Source organism: Tachypleus tridentatus, chromosome 12 (assembly GCF_004210375.1).
Source record: "Tachypleus tridentatus isolate NWPU-2018 chromosome 12, ASM421037v1, whole genome shotgun sequence".
Lineage (NCBI taxonomy): Eukaryota > Metazoa > Arthropoda > Merostomata > Xiphosura > Limulidae > Tachypleus > Tachypleus tridentatus.
The window spans coordinates 127,187,915-127,205,116 of record NC_134836.1 but is presented as its reverse complement, the minus strand read 5'-3'; the positions used below and the strand labels follow the sequence as shown (position 1 = coordinate 127,205,116).

General features: G+C 33.3%; 3 non-coding genes across 3 annotated transcripts; all 3 read left to right on the top strand.

Moving 5' to 3' along the window:
• The first annotated feature begins 11,044 nt into the window (after nucleotides 1-11,044).
• TRNAW-CCA (transfer RNA tryptophan (anticodon CCA)) lies at nucleotides 11,045-11,116 on the top strand. The gene has a single exon. It is a non-coding gene; the product is annotated as a tRNA-Trp (tRNA).
• Nucleotides 11,117-13,692: 2,576 nt separating this feature from the next.
• On the top strand, nucleotides 13,693-13,764 carry TRNAW-CCA (transfer RNA tryptophan (anticodon CCA)). The gene has a single exon. It is a non-coding gene; the product is annotated as a tRNA-Trp (tRNA).
• A 2,583-nt stretch (nucleotides 13,765-16,347) lies between these two features.
• Nucleotides 16,348-16,419, top strand: TRNAW-CCA (transfer RNA tryptophan (anticodon CCA)). The gene has a single exon. It is a non-coding gene; the product is annotated as a tRNA-Trp (tRNA).
• The last annotated feature ends 783 nt before the right edge of the window (nucleotides 16,420-17,202 follow it).

The following is a 17,202-nucleotide window of genomic DNA, read 5'->3' as shown; positions in this document are numbered from 1 at the left end:
CCAACATGTAAGAATATTCTACATAGAATATTGTGGGTGAAGATTAACTAATCATGTTACAATGCTTTAATGTAAACTACTTGAGTCTGAACTTGGATTGTTTTACGTCGTCGTTTGCTGGTGTTTCCCTTGACGACAACCAATAGAGTAAGTTCCTTGGTATGACAGCTTTCTTTAATGTTAAAATTTTTATTAATAATTTATATGCGTAGTTTGAACAGATTAATTTTAGAATTTTGTTAACATTTTTTAATAGAAAATAAGTAGTTCCACTCACCAGACGAAGTTGAAGTATATGTCGTAACGAAGAACCATATCAAATTTAACAAATTTCTTGTTGGTCATTATAAAATGTGTAGTTTTTCAAGTCCAAATTGGAAATATAGAGTATTATTAATCGTAAAATAAAAACATACAAAACGAATAAGCTAATAGTGAAAAGATCGCTGGCGTACATTTGAAGACTTTAATTCGGAGATTTTCGTTTGCATATCAAAATACTAGATGTTCATCTGCAGTGTCCCCGAAAGTGCTTTATTGCAATAGCAAATAAAACCAAAATTATGAATAAGAAATATTTTTTTCTTGTGTTGCAGCTGATAGAGTGCACAATTATGGAATGCGCATGTTTTACTGACGCCACGACAGTACAAACTGAAACATTAAGCATCCCTTATGTGACGTACTTTTAGGGCCTACTGACAGAAAACATATTATTGTATCATGGTGCGAATGGTTAAAACAGCCCATTATCGGGAATATAATTTTATTAAGAGCTTGCGTTTAACGAGGGCTTTAAACGAGAGGTTTAACGAGGTTATGATAATATTATGTTGTTACATAGTCAGTAACTTTACTATAAAACTTCCCATCGCTGTTTTTAATTTAAAACAGTCGTCCAGAGGGAAAGCAAACAGCCAGCAGCACTCGCCGCAAACAAAATATTGGAACTGACTTTGACTTTATAATGATTAACAGCTGAAAGGACGAGAATATTGGCCACCTGTTTTTGACTCTGCAACCAGATAGTCCTAACCACCAAGTTTCAACAAACTTGAACACCGCAAGCAGCTAATGTTTATCCCAATTCTTAGGTTTTATAAATATTCAATCACATTTTATACAATTACTATTACAAGGAAGACCGTGTTATGGAAATCACGATTATAACAAAGCATTACCAAATCAGAGGTGTAGAATGTTTATTTTAGATATTTTAGCCAAAAATTATTGGACTAGATTTTGAAATAACTAAAATCATCGTCGGGAAGGGATAAATAAAGTGATGTGTTTTTGTTTATGATATGCATTGTTTAAAAAAATAACAAATGTATATCGATCGTAAAAGGTTTGTTATGAATTACACACAAAGATATACGAAGGCTCTTTGTGATAGCTGTCCCTAATTTAACAGTAAAAGACTAGAAGAAAGGCAGCTAGTCATCACCACCCACCGCCATCTCAGGCTACCCTTAAAGTCTTTAAATTTATTTAAGTGATCTGTTCGTTTCTGGCCTTTTCGTTTTTGGATTTTTTTTTTTACCTCCGAAATCCATCATTTTGCTTTATAATATATTAAGATGCCTATAAAAATAATAAGGTTATTAAACATTTAAGATTTCAGTAACTGGCTACACTTTTTATATTAATGGGGAGGGAGGGAACTATGGTCTTTATTCTTTTATGCGTCTTAATTTATGAGTTTCGACTTGAGAATGAAACTTTCAACAGATTAAAATTCAGATATTCTGTTAATGGTAGACTTAGGCCTAATCAATTCTATCAACTGAATTTTAGTTATTCAATCGTACACAACGCTGCGTGTGAAATATAAATAATTATAATGTGTGATTACCATTGTTAATGATAATGTAATAAAGAATAGAAAAAATAACATTAATTATGTGTTTCTATTCTGTGCATTTTGCAAAAATGTCTAGTTTTAACGTAAACAAAAAGAAGTACATCACCCTTGCGTCGAGAAAGTTTTAGGTTTAACGTAAACAAAAAGAGAGAGAAAAGATAAATTGTTCTTAAACTCTCATAAAATTAAAATCACTTTTTCAAATTAATTTTATGTCCATTGGATACGTTATTTGGAACTAAAATATATTTTAAAAACTATTAGAACTTTCATATACTTTTGTTTTATTTTTCAGGATTTAATAATAATTTGAGTTCGTTAACAGCCGAAAAAAATTCTTTTACAGTAATATTACGTGAAGTATGAATCGTAGGACTAATAAACCGGACAAGGCTAATTAATTACTTAGTCACACAACTCCCAGTGACACAGCGGTCGTCCCACAGTGGCTCAGCGGTATGTCTCCGGACTAACAACGCTAAAAACCGGGTTTCGATACCCGTGGTGGGTAGAGCACCGATAACCCATTATGTAGCTTTGTGCTTAATTCAAAACAACAAAAACACGGCGATAAGTCTGCGGGCTGTAAATGCTAGAACAGTTTCATACTTAATTACAAACAAATAAACTAAGCCGTACACGAATCTCGGGCTTGGAATATTTATAATTAAGATTTGGTAGTACACTTTTACTTACGTTACATGGTTGGTATAAGTTTTTGAAGGTAAAGCAACGTTATATCGTGGCTTGTAAACATAAACTATACATTTTATTGTATATGTATTACAACAATAATCAACATCCTATTGGAAATTATTTTCATTTTTGTGTCACGTTTTATAACATAAAATTTCCGATCTGTAAATCCTACTTTATCTTTTGGCAAGTGAGGCTGAGATTAGGTTAAATAATCACATATATTTTTACACTATTACTAACTGTTTAAAATAAATGCATACACGTTTCGTACAATATTAAGTGTTTGGTCATATATCAGTTGTTTTTTCAAGCACATTAGACAACGCCACCTATATTTTACGGCAATTTGCTTTGAATTACGCGCAAAGCTACACGTGGGCTATCAGCAGAAAAATTTGCTTTTATTATCCATCACGATTATATACGCCAAATGTTTCAGTAAACTGTGTTCATATACCATAAAATTAGTTACGGGGCATTCAGGAACAACAGTAATATTTAAAACTGTCAGCAATGTATATAACGTGTGGAATAAATAATCAATTATGCTTCAGAATGTATGAATTGGTTTGCTAACCCTTCCATGTTTCCTAGTGTCTCCCACAATGCTTGACAAGTTTTCAGAGTTATAAGAAAAAAGTGTTAAAAAAAAGCTTTTTCAAATTTGCTAGCCGTCCCTAATTTTGCAGTGTAAGACAAGAGCATGTTTGGTGTGACGGGATTTTTTTTTTTTTTTTGCTGTGGATTGTAGATGCAACTTAAGCCTACTTTTATATTGACGGTGTGACTAAATATTTTTTACTTAATTAAATAAGAGTGTTTTGGGGTTCAGGTAGGCATGTCGATGTGTCTCCCATGAGAAATATTATCGAGCTGCTGGGGGAAGTTATGACTAATAGACTAGAAACATTTTGTTTGTTTGTTGAATTTTGCCCAAAGCTGTTACTTGCCTTAGCTCTCTTTCATTTCAAAATGATAGACTACATGGAAGTACTTACCTCCAATCGTCAACTCTTAGGTTACTTTAATTAAATAGTGGAATTTGACTGTCACTCTTATAACACACCCACAGCGAGGGGGGGGGGGAAGAAGTAGGATGATTATCGAAATAAATCTGAATAGATGTCGTCATCATAAATTCTAACATTTCTGTTCACACTTCGTTACAGTTGGGCAATCATAAACCTACGGACTTACAATGCTAAAATCCGGAGCTTGATTCTTTACGGTAAACAAAACGTTTAAGTAGTTTTCCTCTGGAAGAATTAAACCACCTCACAACAAGACTAAATAGATGAATTTAAATCTAAAATGTGTACACTAAATTTAGTTTTATTTCCATTGTTATAAATGGTGCCGCGAGATAGCTCTGTAATTAGGACGCCCAACTCACAAACTAAATGTCGCAAGTTCAAATCCCCGTCGCACCAAACATGCTCGCTCTTTCAGCCGTAAAGGCGTTACAATGTGACGGTCAATCTCGTTGATAAAAGAGTAACCCAGGAGTTCATGATGGGTGGTGATCACTAGCTGCCTTTCCTCTAGTCTTACACCGCTAAATTAGGGACGGCTAGCGCAGATAGCCCTCGTGTAGCTTTGTGTGAAATTCAAAAACAAACAAACAGACAAATATTATAGATTGTATTGTATAATTTACACTTCACCATGCTTTATGGTGGAATATATCGTATATTCTATGCGCGTGAATTTGAAAATTTTTGCTAGAGAGACAGTTGGAAAAATGAATACATTTCATGGTGAGCTGTTTATAATAATAATAAACTCATTCAGGTAAAGTTGTATTACGCTATGTAACAAAAGGTTTGCTTTTTCTTGTTCCTGGCCAGAAAGTGTTATTTCACAATTGCTTATGCTTAAAGTAAATGGAAAAGACCTATTTTTCTCTTTCTGGATAATGAAATTTAGAAATCAACCTATTTTCTATGTAAAAACGGGCAAATTTGCACATTTTTTTTTACATAAGGTCTGAATGAAACAACATATGAATCAAGATTTACATATATTTATACTAAAGTTATACAAAAATGTTTAGAAGTGAGTAGTTTTTCGAGATTTGCGACTGTAATGTAAATCACTTTCACGTATCAGGACCCAACTATAGTCCCAATTCACAAAAACAAAGTTTGAAGGGAATAATGGTCATTTTCTGTACTTTTACAACACAAGCAATTAAGAAATAACACATACTATCCAGGAACAATATTTGTGTTACATCGTGTTATTTGACCTGACATGTCGATATCAGAATCATTAAGTTCTGGATCAATCCTTCCTCTTTTGTAATCCATTACTTATGGTACGAAGTAAGCTTGGATAGTAGGAACAGAAACTCGGATTACACACAAGCCTAAATATTGCTGTTGCTAAAGAACATTCTTGTCCAGTGATGGAGAACACGCAGAGAATTTTTTCTCCTGAACGAAAATAATCGTCTAGGATGGCAACATTATCCTGTTATACTACTGCGCCACGGACGTCAGTCTAAACTTCATTTCTATCCAGTATAACTTTCTTTCGGTATGTGTCTGTATCGCTGGTATAGGAAGAGAAAGCACTATCTAGAGGAGCGAACAACGTTTCGACCTTCTTCGGTCACCGTCATATTATTTTACAAATATCTCGTTAAAGATGAAAATTAAACGAAAACTTTGGTAACAAAATAAAATTATATATTATGCTAACTCTCAGTAATAAACAAACAAAAATAAAAAATGCATGTTTATTAAAGAAAAAAGGATACTGCCATTAAAAACCGGGTTTCGATACTCATAATGAACACAGCGCAATTAGCTCATTGTGTAGTTGTTATGTGCTTAACAACAAACAAACAAAAGTTTTCTTTGCGTTTGTTTCGGCATATACGAAACTGAAAATATACGTAAACCTGATTTTATTTTTTTAACAGCTTGAACGAACTAGAGAGAGGCTATGTGAGCACAACGTTACAATACGGGATTTGTTCCCTGCAGTGGACACAGTATACAGCCCGATGTAGATAAAACAAACACGCGTAATTTTTATTTCACATAGTATCTGATTGTCCGATATCCAAAACGTTACACAATAGGCTATCTGTTCTTTACCTCGAGTATCCAAAACCCGATTTTTAGCTTTTTTTTCTAAGATAAATTACTAAGCCTAAATTATAACAGCTTCAACAGGCCTAAGTGATTAAGAATACTGAGCCTAAGTTACTATTATTCGTCTTTTTTAAATTTACTTTATTGTTATTAGTAAGCTCATAGTAGTTTCATTACGATTAAAAACTTATAATTTTCGCTGAATACATTTATAATGATAAAACTTTTAACTTGAAAATAATCTTAATAATACCTTACGAAGTTCTTAATGTTATAGAAACTTTAGTTTACATTAAATAATACTATCTCATGGTGTTCGTTATTTTCCGGGTCAGTTAAAATGCGTATCATGTTGCATCTACTTTTTTAGTTTTGTTGTATTTGAAGTATACAATGATTGATCAAATTATTCTTGGATGAAAATGTAATTCCAGAAGTATTTACGTTTTAAAGTAATACCACTTTTTCTTACCTCAGTATTGTCTTACAACTTTAGCAAGAAATTACTACATTTCTACTACAAAATGCTAACTTGATTAATCATTAAAGACACTCAACGCGTATATTCAGATTGTGGAGACGCCTCAAGCCGAACATTAAGCAATGGAAGGGTTAACAGCAACAATTGATAGTTACTTTAAGTCTCGATAGATGGCACAATATTTTGAATGATTTTCGATATCATTTTACATAATAATCTAAGTGTCATTTTCAGTGGTTAAATTATTTTAAAGATACTCATTTTCTATCGTTAAGTTATATTTTCGTAAATATATTTATATATACTTATAATTGTTTGACAACGAGTAAAACTACTAGAAAAGATTACACATTCATAGTTATTAGATGCAAAGTTTTATTAGAGTAACTGTGCATAATTTACTGATGAGAGAGGATATAAACCCTAACTTTTTCATTAATGTGGGTTGTTTCCCTCACATTTCAACAACAATAGTAGTAAGAACTCAAGCAACGGTTTTTAAACTCTTGTAACTCGAGGACAACTTTTAATTTAAAATTTTTCATAGGCCGCGAAACCTATCGATGTTTTTCTTTTGAAAACTATATTTCATGTACATAAAAAGCCGTATTCCTACTATAAATCCTTTAATTCACATAATTTTGTTTAATGAACATGTTTGTTTTGTTTTTTATTCGATAAATTTTATCCTTTATTAAACTTCGGACATGAATCGCGAATCCCAATGTGAGAAACCGAGTAAAGATATTTTTGTTGCCAAGCTGTAGCGTCTAACTCTCTCCCCCTAGAATAAGTGAAAGTACGTAATAAAGTGAACTGAAATTCAATGAGTAGTAAACAGGAGGTTAGAAGTGGACCGATTTATGTTAGGATTTTTCTTTATGTTAATAATTTTAGTCTTAAAATTATTAAATAGCCATACTCCAATTATTTTAAAACATTAATCATGTTCGCATTTTAGTTTGCTTTGATAAAGGTGTCAGTTTTGTGACTCGTAGTTAGGTTTAGGTTTGTGCATTGTAAGGGTTCACTATTTCTGTGTTAGTCTTGTTAAATAAAAAGCCTAACAAAGAACTGTGTGTGCTTTGCCCTCTCGGGATGTGGAAACCCAGATATTAGCTTTATAAGCATTCAAACTTCTTGATGGACTGAATTACTTGCTGTACTGTAAACTTGTCTTTTGTGATCATCTTGTTTCCCAAGATATACGAGTGTTGATTTACCCATTAGGTTGTACATAACTAGTTGTTAGTATTTTGTGGGAGCGTGTTCAGCATTTGTTAATTGGTTTGGTTTGAATTTCGCGCAAAGCTACACGAGGGCTATCTGCGCTAGCCGTCCCTAATTTAGTAGTTAAAACTAGAGGGAAGGCAGTTAATCCTCACCACCCACCGCCAACTTTTGAGCTACTCTTTTAACAACGAATAGTGGGATTGACCGTCACATTATATCGCCCCCATGTCTGAAATGGCGAGCATGTTTGGTGTGACAGGGATTCGAACCCGCGATCATCAGATTACGAGTCGAGTGCTTTATCCACCTGGCCATGCCGGACCATTTTGTTAATTGAGTTTAATGTCATGTTTGTACCTCTTTGCAATGTCTGCACACTAATATAATATACCAACGTCATACTGATAAATAGTGTTAGATGTTAAAAATAGTTCGTTCCTAAGGTCACCATAAATCCTAGTTTCTTGTATCTCTCTCTTTTTTGTCCTGATCAGAAAACGTACAAGAACATTACATTTTATTTGAATGATCCGATGGTTATGATGGCCTGATGGTTAAGATGATAAACAAAGTATATGTGGATCGCGAGTTCGAATCCTGTGACCAAACACGTTCTCTCTTTTAGTCGTGCAGGCATTATAATGTGACTTCCAATCCAATTATTCACTGATAAAGAGTAGCTCAAGAGTCGACGGTGCATTTTCATGAATAGTTGCCTTCTCTCTAGTTTATCATTTGTATATTAGGAACGAATATCGCAGATCATTATTAAACAGCTATGTAAGAAAATCGAAGAACAAAAAATACGAAGAATAACCTGCCAAAGTCATTGGGTAGCCCCAACAAATGAAATCGGAAGACATGTCCAGCACACAAAACATAAAAGGAACGGTGGTAGGGGGATTTAAAGAAACAACATTTTGACCTTCAGTAGGTTCAAACAACATTAGGCGCATGTTTTGTTTTATTTATTATTTTTTAATAATATAAGCTTTTATCGAATTTTGTTTCTCTATGCACATATTTTTATTATCCAGAGAGTTTTTTTTCTTTTTTGAACAAAGTTACATTAGCTATCTGCTGTGTGAAACAGAACCATGGTTTTAGGTTTGTAAGTTTGCAGGCTACCTAGCGAACCATCGAGGACTAATTATTACAAACAGGCCCAACATGGCCAGGTGGTTAAGGCGCTCGACTCGTAATCCAAGGGTTGAGGGTTCGAATTCCCGTCACACACAACATGCTCACCTTTGAAGTTGTGGGGGTGTTATAAAATGCGATCAATCCCACTATTCTGTAGTAGAAGAGTAGTCCAAGAGTTGGCGGTGGGTGATCATGGTTAGCTGCTAAATTAAGGACGGCTAGGGCAAATAGTCCTCTTATAGCTTTCCACGAAATTCAAAAACAAACGAACAAATTATGATTAATTCAAATTCTGAGTTCTTTCATTTGCAATTAAGAATTCACACACAGTCTTTAGAATGAAACTATTATTCTTTCTTCTCTCTGACTGTTTACTAAAAGACATTTTATAAATGCATGAAGAAATGAAATTTATAAGTGAAGCCGATATTTTGATAAACAATAATCGATACAAAGAATTTCAATTTATTTATATATGATCAAGTGGGGCAATGGAGACACGTATGATTGGTGTGTTCGGGACACGATCCAATCAATATTTTATTATTTTTCAAAAATTTCTTTAACAATTAGGCTAAATATGAAAATAGTAAAAGTAATAGTAAGAGTCAAATTAGTTAAAAAGGTTAACACCCATACCTGTGTATATCAGGAATTTCTCTAAATAAATAAAAATTGATAAAAATAACAAGTTCTACAATTGGTTAATTTCACAGATTTATCACAATAGTAACTTCACATCAAAATACTACGACGCTGAGACCTTATATATACTACGATTATTCGAAACTTCCACTGTGATTTAAAGTTCACAAAACTTAAAGCGCACCGATAAAGCAAGGTTGGACTGCATTAGGAAAAAATCACAAACCACCATACGGTACTATAAAGTTTCACAGTAGCTAATAATGATAAACTTGTAAGATTGACTTAGTAGGAACTTATGTATGATTTACGTATGGTTTTGTTTATTCCTCTTCACCTAGTTTCTCTATTTTATTATAACACTTTCGTTTCTTACAATAATTAAGTGTTCAAGTTTTATTTTCCTTCTTCTACTCCTTTCTTTAAAATTCTATGAAATAGGTTACAAAGTGCGTATTTATTTTATTTTTGTATTTCAATGGCTATATATAAGTGATAATATCATATCTAAATCTCTAATGTAGAATTAAACTCCGATTTCAGTAAAGCTGAAATTATTCCTCCACATCAGTACAAGTACCCTAAATATTGGATCGAAGTTAAAGGCATATTGACGGAAATCATGTCTTCTAACTAAACCAAATCTTGCTGCATCTGCATACAATCCTCTTCTCCACGAGAAAGGGTCGTATTGAATATAGAAGTGGATTTAATACAAATCCCAGCCCATGAAATGTGACATCACACAAATATACAAACACACAGTTTTCGAGCACGGCCTCACTGAAAATTATTATAATTGTAGACCTCTATATAATGTGTGATGTCGAGAAAACCCACTTGTAGAGAAATATCTTTCTAAAAACGGCTCGTTTGGGTTGAGATTTTTTTTTTCTTACGTAGAGGAGTGAACCTTCTTCAGTGATCGTCAGATTTTTTTTTCCTTTGTGAACGTGAGGATGACCGAAGAAGTTCGAAACATTGTTCACGTCTCGACGTAAAAATATTTCTCAACCCAAACGAGCATATTTTAGATATATATTTCTCTTTATAATGTATTCTTTTGCCATCTAAGAAGCGGGTGTTTTTATACTCAGATATCAATTGCGTTTATAGAAATATTTCATTTGCGTAAATTCTTTATCTCCTTCATGTTCTGAATATTATTTTTGATTATTCTTTCTTTCTTTACTTTTGTATCAATTATTTTGATAGATATGATGTTTGTACAAACAAAAGCCACAAACGATCGTTTCTCTTATCGTCTCTCAAACATAAATCAAATTTCTTTATCAAAAAGAATTCTGATTTATTGGCAGATATCGCCATAAATAAAATAAAAGTCTAACGGTTTGTGTTTCAAATGAGATATAGATTTTGTAAAATAATTAATGTGTAACTCCTTCCCTTTTGTTCCTTCTGCAATAGGTAATAATTGATCAAAATGTAGTAGATATCAAAGAATTCGTAATGACGAGAAACCCACTCAAAATAAAAATAAATCCCAATAAGCTGATACAGGTATTATTGTTTCTACCAACATAAAAAAGAGAACAACATTTCGACCCGAAGATGACCTCAGAAGGTCAAAATTTCTTCTCTGCTTTAGTAATGAAAGTGTAAACACCCACACTTCCATACCTGTATCTCTCAGAAATTTCTACAAATAAATACAAATAACAATTTCTATAATTATTGATTTTATAGATTGATCACAATAGTAAGGCATCTAACCCCTGTTCAAAATTCTGCAAAGCTGAGGCCTTAATATTCTTTGATTATTCGACACGTCTACTGAGATTTATAATTTCGACAACTGAAGGTCCATCGCACAGATTGTCTAGACCGTATTAAAAGAAAATGACAAATAGTTCCTACGGTCCGGTGGCGCAATGGTAGCGCGTCTGACTCCAGATCAGAAGGTTACGTGTTCGAGTCACGTCCGGATCAATATTATTTTGGGCATATGATTTAGGCGCTCGTGTCGTGATCCGAGAGTCACGGTTACGAATCTCCGGCGCCCGAAAGATGCTCGCCTTTTGAGTCGTGTGGGCGTTATGAAATGAGGGTCAATCCGACTGTTCTCTGGTGAAAAATAAACGCAACAGACGGCGATGGATGCTTATGACTAACTGCCTTCCCTCTAGCATAACTCTGCCGCAGTAGGGACGACTAGCGCAGGAATCTCTTGTGTAGCGTTGCGCGAAATTTAAAGAGAAATAAACAAATTATTATTAATTCGGAGTTGTTTGCTTCTTGTAAACCTAATAATTCAGAAACAAATTTTAGTGTGAAACTATTACGTTTAGTTCTCTCTGAGTGTTTAATAAAAGACATTTTATAAGCGTATGAACAAATGAAAGTTATTAAAGACAAGATACTTTCATGGAGACTACTCGATAAAAAGAATTTCAATTTATTTTCCTATTGTCTAATAGCGCAACAGCATCGCGTTTGACTCCAGATCAGAATGTTTAGTGTTTATGTCACGTCCGGATCAATGTAACTTCCTATGTTTGAATAAATGTATTTAAAAATTATATCTGAAATAACAAGGATATTTCTCTTCTCCAAATTACGTATTTGTAATCACAGCTTGTTCTCGTAAATTAGGCTAAACTTTACAAAAAACATACGACGAACCTGGAATTCAAATTTCTATTCAGATTTGTTTGACGAAATCCTGGAACTATCCAGCAATAACTGAACCTTCAGGAAACAAGTAATAACACTTTATCAAAAATTAAACACGAGTAACGGACGGCTACACAAATTCATACAAACATCACAGCATAAGCAGCCTTATATTTACAAAAATAACATTTTTCTATAACTAAATACTGAATTTCTTCAATTTGCATGAATTGAGGTGTAAATGAAAGTATATAAATAGAAAAGTGCTATAAAGTCTCACAGTAGCTAATAATGATAAACTTGTAAGATTGACTTAGTAGGAACTTATGTAATGATTAACGAATGGTTTTGTGTTTTCCTCTTCACCTAGTTTCTCTACTTTATTATAATACTTTCGTTTCTTACCATAATTAAATTTTCAAGTTTTATTTTCCTTCTTCTACTCCTTTCTTTAAAATTCTATGAAATAGGTTACTAAGTGCGTATTTATTTTATTTTTGTATTTCAATGGCTATATATTAATGCTAATATCATATATAAATCTCTAATTTACAATTAAACTCGGATTTCTGTAAAGCTGAAATTGTTCCTCCAGATTAGTACAAGTACCCAAAATACTGGATCTAAGTTAAACGCATATTGACGGAAATCATGTCTTCTAACTACACCAAAACTTGCTGCATCTGCAAACAATCCTCTTCTCCACGTGCAAGGGTCGTATTGAATATAGAAGTGGATTTAATACAAATCACAGCCCATGAAATGTGACATCACACAAATATACAAACACACAGTTTTCGAGCGTGGCCTCACTGAAAATTATTATAATTGTAGACCTCTATATAATGTGTGTTGTCGAGAAAACCCACTTGTAGAGAAATATCTTTCTAAAAACGGCTCGTTTGGGTTGAGAAATTTTTTTTCTTACGTAGAGGAGTGAACCTTCTTCAGTGATCGTCAGATTTTTTTTCCTTTGTGAACGTGAGGATGACCGAAGAAGTTCGAAACATTGTTCACGTCTCTACGTAAAAATATTTCTCAACCCAAACGAGCATATTTTAGATATATATTTCTCTTTATAATGTATTCTTTTGCCATCTAAGAAACGGGTGTTTTTATACTCAGATATCAATTGCGTTTACAGAAATATTTCATTTGCGTAAATTCTTTATCTCCTTCATGTTCTGAATATTATTTTTGATTATTCTTTTTTTCTTTAGTTTTGTATCAATTATTTTGATAGATATCATGTTTGTGCAAACAAAAGCCACAAACGATCGTTTCTCTTATCGTCTTTCAAACATAAATCAAATTTCTTTATAAAATAGAAATCTGATTTATTGGCAGATATCGCCATAAATAAAATAAAAGTCTAACGGTTTGTGTTTCAAATGAGATATAGATTTTGTAAAATAATTAATGTGTAACTCCTTCCTTTTTGTTCCTTCTCCAATAGGTAATAATTGATCAAAATGTATTAGATATCAAAGAATTCGTAATGACGAGAAATTCACTCAAAATAAAAATAAATCCCAATAAGCTGATACAGGTATTATTGTTTCTACCAACATAAAAAAGAGAACAACATTTCGACCGGAAGATGACCTCAGAAGGTCAAAATTTCTTCTCTGCTTTAATAGTGAAAGTGTAAACACCCACACTTCCGTACCTGTGTCTCTCAGAAATTTCAACAAATAAATACAAATAACAATTTCTATAATTATTGATTTTATAGATTGATCACAATAGTAAGGCATCTAACCCCTGTACAAAAGTCTGCAAAGCTGAGGCCTTATATATCACGTCTACTGTGATTTATAGTTTTGACAACTGAAGGTCCATCGCACAGATTGTCTAGACCGTATTAAAAGAAAATGACAAATAGTTCCTACGGTCCGGTGGCGCAATGGTAGCGCGTCTGACTCCAGATCAGAAGGTTACGTGTTCGAGTCACGTCCGGATCAATATTATTTTGGGCATATGATTTAGGCGCTCGTGTCGTGATCCGAGAGTCACGGTTACGAATCTCCGGCGCCCGAAAGATGCTCGCCTTTTGAGTCGTGTGGGCGTTATGAAATGAGGGTCAATCCGACTGTTCTCTGGTGAAAAATAAACGCAACAGACGGCGATGGATGCTTATGACTAACTGCCTTCCCTCTAGCATAACTCTGCCGCAGTAGGGACGACTAGCGCAGGAATCTCTTGTGTAGCGTTGCGCGAAATTTAAAGAGAAATAAACAAATTATTATTAATTCGGAGTTGTTTGCTTCTTGTAAACCTAATAATTCAGAAACAAATTTTAGTGTGAAACTATTACGTTTAGTTCTCTCTGAGTGTTTAATAAAAGACATTTTATAAGCGTATGAACAAATGAAAGTTATTAAAGACAAGATACTTTCATGGAGACTACTCGATAAAAAGAATTTCAATTTATTTTCCTATTGTCTAATAGCGCAACAGCATCGCGTTTGACTCCAGATCAGAATGTTTAGTGTTTATGTCACGTCCGGATCAATGTAACTTCCTATGTTTGAATAAATGTATTTAAAAAATTATATCTGAAATAACAAGGATATTTCTCTTCTCCAAATTACGTATTTGTAATCACAGCTTGTTCTTGTAAATTAGTCTAAACTTTACAAAAAACATACGACGAACGTGGAATTCAAATTTCTATTCAGATTTGTTTGACAAAATCCTGGAACTATCTAGCAATAACTGAACCTTCAGGAAACAAGTAATAACACTTTTCCAAAAATTAAACACGAGTAACGGACGGCTACACAAATTCATACAAACATCACAGCATAAGCAGCCTTATATTTACAAGAATAACATTTTTCTATAACTAAATACTGAATTTCTTCAACTTGCATGAATTGAGGTGTAAATGAAAGTATATAAATAGAAAAGTGCTATAAAGTCTCACAGTAGCTAATAATGATAAACTTGTAAGATTGACTTAGTAGGAACTTATGTAATGATTTACGAATGGTTTTGTGTATTCCTCTTCACCTAGTTTCTCTACTTTATTATAATACTTTCGTTTCTTACCATAATTAAGTTTTCAAGTTTTATTTTCCTTCTTCTACTCCTTTCTCTAAAATTCTATGAAATAGGTTACTAAGTGCGTATTTATTTTATTTTTGGATTTCAATGGCTATATATAAATGCTAATATCATATATAAATCTCTAATTTACAATTAAACTCGGATTTCTGTAAAGCTGAAATTGTTCCTCCAGATTAGTACAAGTACCCAAAATACTGGATCGAAGTTAAACGCATATTGACGGAAATCATGTCTTTTAACTACACCAAAACTTGCTGCATCTGCATACAATCCTTTTCTCCACGTGCAAGGGTCGTATTGAATATAGAAGTGGATTTAATACAACTCACAGCCCATGAAATGTGACATCACACAAATATACAAACACACAGTTTTCGAGCGCGGCCTCACTGAAAATTATTATAATTGTAGACCTCTATATAATGTGTGTTGTCGAGAAAACCCACTTGTAGAGAAATATCTTTCTAAAAACGGCTCGTTTGGGTTGAGAAATTTTTTTTTCTTACGTAGAGGAGTGAACCTTCTTCAGTGATCGTCAGATTTTTTTTTTCCTTTGTGAACGTGAGGATGACCGAAGAAGTTCGAAACATTGTTCACGTCTCTACGTAAAAAATATTTCTCAACCCAAACGAGCATATTTTAGATATATATTTCTCTTTATAATGTATTCTTTTGCCATCTAAGAAACGGGTGCTTTTATACTCAGATATCAATTGCGTTTACAGAAATATTTCATTTGCGTAAATTCTTTATCTCCTTCATGTTCTGAATATTATTTTTGATTATTCTTTTTTCTTTACTTTTGTATCAATTATTTTGATAGATATCATGTTTGTGCAAACAAAAGCCACAAACGATCGTTTCTCTTATCGTCTCTCAAACATAAATCAAATTTCTTTATAAAATAGAATTCTGATTTATTGGCAGATATCGCCATAAATAAAATAAAAGTCTAACGGTTTGTGTTTCAAATGAGATATAGATTTTGTAAAATAATTAATGTGTAACTCCTTCCTTTTTTGTTCCTTCTGCAATAGGTAATAATTGATCAAAAATGTATTAGATATCAAAGAATTCGTAATGACGAGAAATTCACTCAAAATAAAAATAAATCCCAATAAGCTTGATACAGGTAATATTGTTTCTACCAACATAAAAAAGAGAACAACATTTCGACCGGAAGATGACCTCAGAAGGTCAAAATTTCTTCTCTGCTTTAGTAGTGAAAGTGTAAACACCCACACTTCCGTACCTGTGTCTCTCAGAAATTTCTACAAATAAATACAAATAACAATTTCTATAATTATTGATTTTATAGATTGATCACAATAGTAAGGCATCTAACCCCTGTACAAAAGTCTGCAAAGCTGAGGCCTTATATATCACGTCTACTGTGATTTATAGTTTTGACAACTGAAGGTCCATCGCACAGATTGTCTAGACCGTATTAAAAGAAAATGACAAATAGTTCCTACGGTCCGGTGGCGCAATGGTAGCGCGTCTGACTCCAGATCAGAAGGTTACGTGTTCGAGTCACGTCCGGATCAATATTATTTTGGGCATATGATTTAGGCGCTCGTGTCGTGATCCGAGAGTCACGGTTACGAATCTCCGGCGCCCGAAAGATGCTCGCCTTTTGAGTCGTGTGGGCGTTATGAAATGAGGGTCAATCCGACTGTTCTCTGGTGAAAAATAAACGCAACAGACGGCGATGGATGCTTATGACTAACTGCCTTCCCTCTAGCATAACTCTGCCGCAGTAGGGACGACTAGCGCAGGAATCTCTTGTGTAGCGTTGCGCGAAATTTAAAGAGAAATAAACAAATTATTATTAATTCGGAGTTGTTTGCTTCTTGTAAACCTAATAATTCAGAAACAAATTTTAGTGTGAAACTATTACGTTTAGTTCTCTCTGAGTGTTTAATAAAAGACATTTTATAAGCGTATGAACAAATGAAAGTTATTAAAGACAAGATACTTTCATGGAGACTACTCGATAAAAAGAATTTCAATTTATTTTCCTATTGTCTAATAGCGCAACAGCATCGCGTTTGACTCCAGATCAGAATGTTTAGTGTTTATGTCACGTCCGGATCAATGTAACTTCCTATGTTTGAATAAATGTATTTAAAAATTATATCTGAAATAACAAGGATATTTCTCTTCTCCAAATTACGTATTTGTAATCACAGCTTGTTCTTGTAAATTAGTCTAAACTTTACAAAAAAACATACGACGAACGTGGAATTCAAATTTCTATTCAGATTTGTTTTACAAAATCCTGGAACTATCTAGCAATAACTGAACCTTCAGGAAACAAGTAATAACAC